The following is a 3,843-nucleotide window of genomic DNA, read 5'->3' on the forward strand; positions in this document are numbered from 1 at the left end:
GTGTTTTTAGTAGATTTAGTTAGTTTTTAGTATATTTTTATTAGTTTTTAGTTAAAAGTCACTTTTTTGGACTTTACTATGAGTTTGTGTGTTTTTCTGTGATTTCAGGTATTTTCTGGCTGAAATTGAGGGATCTGAGCAAAAATCTTATTCAGAGACTAAAAGGACTGCAGATGCTGTTGGATTCTGACCTCCCTGCACTCGAAGTGGATTTTCTGGAGCTACAGAAGCCCAATTAGCGCGCTCTCAACGGTGTTGGAAAGTAGACATCTTGGGCTTTCCAGCAATGTATAATAGTCCATACTTTGCCCAAGATTTCATGGCCCAAACTGGCGTTCCAAATAAGCTCAAGAATGCCCGGCGTTAAACGCCAGAACTGGCACAAGACTGGGAGTTAAACGCCCAAACTGCCACAAAAGCTGGCGTTTAACTCCAAGAAGAGTCTCTACACGAAAATGCTTCAATGCTCAGCCCAAACACACACCAAGTGGGCCCGGAAGTAGATTTTTATGTCATTTACTCATCTCTGTAAACCCTAGGCTACTAGTTCTCTATAACTAGGACCTTTTGCTATTGTATTTTCATCTTTTGATCTTTACATCTTTTGATCACTTTAGATCTCTAGATCATCTTTGGACATCTAGTTCTTAGATCATTGGGAGGCTGGCCATTCGGCCATGCCTAGACCTTGTTCTTATGTATTTCAACGGTGGAGTTTCTACACACCATAGATTAAGGTGTGGAGCTCTGCTGTACCTCGAGTATTAATACAATTACTATTGTTCTTCTATTCAATTCAGCTTGTTCTTATTCCAAGATATTCATTCGCACTCAAGAACATGATGAATATGATGATTATGTGACGCTCATCATCATTCTCACTTATGAACGCGTGACTGACAACCACGTCCGTTCTACAAGCAAACAAGGCTCTAATGTTTATCTCTTGGGTTCTTTAACCAGAATCTTCGTGGTATAAGCTAGAATTGATGGCGGCATTCAAGAGAATCCGGAAGGTCTAAACCTTGTCTGTGGTATTCTGAGTAGGATTCAATGATTGAATGACTGTGACGAGCTTCAAACTCGCGATTGTGGGGCGTTAGTGACAGACGCAAAAGAATCACTGGATTCTATTCCGACATGATCGAGAACCGACAGCTGGATAGCTGTTCTGTGACAGGGTGCGTTGAACATTTCCACTGAGAGGACGGGACTGTAGCCATTGACAACGGTGATGCCCAACATACAGCTTGCCATAGAAGGGAGTAAGAAGGATTGGATGAAGACAGTAGGAAAGCAGAGAGACGGAAGGGACAAAGCATCTCCATTCGCTTATCTGAAGTTCTCACCAATGAATTACATAAGTATCTTTATCTTTATCTTTATGTTTCATTCATAAATCATTCATAACCATTTGAGTCTGCCTGACTGAGATTTACAAGGTGATCATAGCTTGCTTCATACCAACAATCTCTGTGGGATCGACCCTTACTCGCGTAAGGTTTATTACTTGGACGACCCAGTACACTTGCTGGTTAGTTGTGCGAAGTTGTGTTTATGCCATGGTATTGAGCACCAAGTTTTTGGATTCATTACCGGGGATTATTTGAGTTGTGAAAAGTAGTGATCACAATTTCGTGCACCAAGTTTTTGGCGCCGTTGCTGGGGATTGTTTCGAGTATGGACAACTGACGGTTCATCTTGTTGCTTAGATTAGGTATTTTTCAGAGTTCTTAAAGAATGAATTCTAGTGTTTCAAGGTGATGATCTTATCATCACCAAAGCTGATTGATTCTCATCAATTTAGCTCTTGAATGCAATGTCCTGCTGAAGCTTGGCTATCCATGTCTAATTCCTTTAGACTAAAGCTTTAGACTAACATTGCATGATTCCTGGAATTCTCATTAAGAATTTTGATGCCTTTATTTTCTTTTTCCACATAATTTTCGAAAAATCCAAAAAAATTATAAAATCATAAAAACCAAAAATATTTTTATGTTTCTTGTTTGAGTCCATTGTCTCATTTTAAGTTTGGTGTCTTGCATGCATTGTTTATATGATCTTGGTTCTATTTTCAAGTCAATAATACAGAGAACTGAAGATTCAGTACATGCAGCAGAGGAATTATACAGAAAAAGCTGGGCGTTCAAAATGCCCAGTGAAGAAGGGCAGACTGGCGTTTAAACGCCAGCTAGGGTGCCTGGCTGGGCGTTTAACGCCCAAAAAGGTAGTGCTTTGGGCGTTAAACGCCAGAATGTGCACCATTCTGGGAGTTTAACGCCAGGATGGCACAAGAGGGAAGATTTTGTTTTTTATGCAAATTTTTTCAAGTTTTCAAAGTTTTTCAAAATCAAATCTTTTTCAAATCATATCTTTTCAATCAAATCTTTTTCAAAATCAATTTCTTTCCATTTTCAAAAATACTTGCTATCAATTAATGATTTGATTCAACATTTCAAGTCTGTTGCCTTTTCTGTTGAGAAAGGTTTAATGTTTGAATCATATCTTTTCTTGTTAGGCAAGTCATTAATTTTTAAAAAATCAAATCTTTTTTTAAATTGTTTTTCAAATCATATCTTTTTAATCACATCTTTTTTTTTAAAAAATAGTTTTCAATCATATCTTTTTGATTTCTCATTTCAAAATCTTTTTCAAAAATCACTTGATTTCTTTTCCACTCTTGGTTTTCGAAAATCAATTAGTATTTTTCAAAATGTTTTTAAAATCTTTTTAATTTATTTTCAAAAAACTCTTCCTCTCTTCTCACATCCTTCTATTTATGGAGTAACTCTCCTCCTCAATGCACAATTCGAACTCTATCTCACTAAGTTTGAATTCTTCTACCTCTTTCTTCTATTTTTCTGTTCCTCTGACACCTCAATGAATCTCTGTACTGTGACATAGAGGATTCCACATTTTCTTGTTCTCTTCTCTTTCATATGAGCAGGAGCAAAGACAAAGGCATTCTTGTTGAAGCTGACCCTGAACCCGAAAGGACCTTGAAGCGAAAGCTAAGAGAAGCTAAAGCACAACTCTCTGTAGAGGACCTAACAGAATTCTTCAAAGAAGAAGAACCTATGGCAGCCGAAAACAACAATAATGCCAACAATGCAAGGAAGGTGCTGGGTGACTTTACTGCACCTACTCCCGACTTCTATGGGAGAAGCATCTCTATCCCTGCCATTAGAGCAAACAACTTTGAGCTTAAGCCTCAATTAGTTGCTCTAATGCAACAGAATTACAATTTCCATGGACTTCCATTGGAAGATCCTCATCAGTTCTTAGCTGAATTCTTGCAAATCTGTGACACTGTCAAGACTAATGGGGTTGACCCTGAGGTCTACAGACTTATGCTATTCCCTTTTGCTGTAAGAGACAGAGCTAGGATATGGTTGGATTCACAACCTAAAGAAAGCCTGAACTCTTGGGAAAAGCTAGTCAATGCCTTCTTGGCAAAGTTCTTTCCACCTCAAAAATTGAGTAAGCTTAGAGTGGAAGTCCAAACCTTCAGACAGAAGGAAGGTGAATCCCTCTATGAAGCTTGGGAAAGATACAAACAATTGATCAGAAAATGCCCCTCTGACATGCTTTCTGAATGGAGCATCATAGGTATTTTCTATGATGGTTTGTCTGAACTGTCCAAGATGTCTTTGGACAGCTCTGCTGGATGATCTCTTCATCTAAAGAAGACGCCTACAGAAGCTCAAGAGCTCATTGAAATGGTTGCAAATAACCAATTCATGTACACTTCTGAAAGGAATCCTGTGAACAATGGGACAAATCAGAAGAAAGGAGTTCTTGAGATTGATACTCTGAATGCCATATTGGCTCAGAACAAAATAT

At 38.3% G+C, this 3,843-nt stretch overlaps 1 non-coding gene across 1 annotated transcript; it reads right to left on the reverse strand.

The window, feature by feature from the left end:
- Positions 1-3,482: 3,482 nt before the first annotated feature.
- On the reverse strand, positions 3,483-3,590 carry LOC130958237 (small nucleolar RNA R71). Its single transcript, XR_009077369.1, has one exon. It is a non-coding gene; the product is annotated as a small nucleolar RNA R71 (small nucleolar RNA).
- Positions 3,591-3,843: the final 253 nt, after the last annotated feature.

Source organism: Arachis stenosperma, chromosome 10 (assembly GCF_014773155.1).
Source record: "Arachis stenosperma cultivar V10309 chromosome 10, arast.V10309.gnm1.PFL2, whole genome shotgun sequence".
Lineage (NCBI taxonomy): Eukaryota > Viridiplantae > Streptophyta > Magnoliopsida > Fabales > Fabaceae > Arachis > Arachis stenosperma.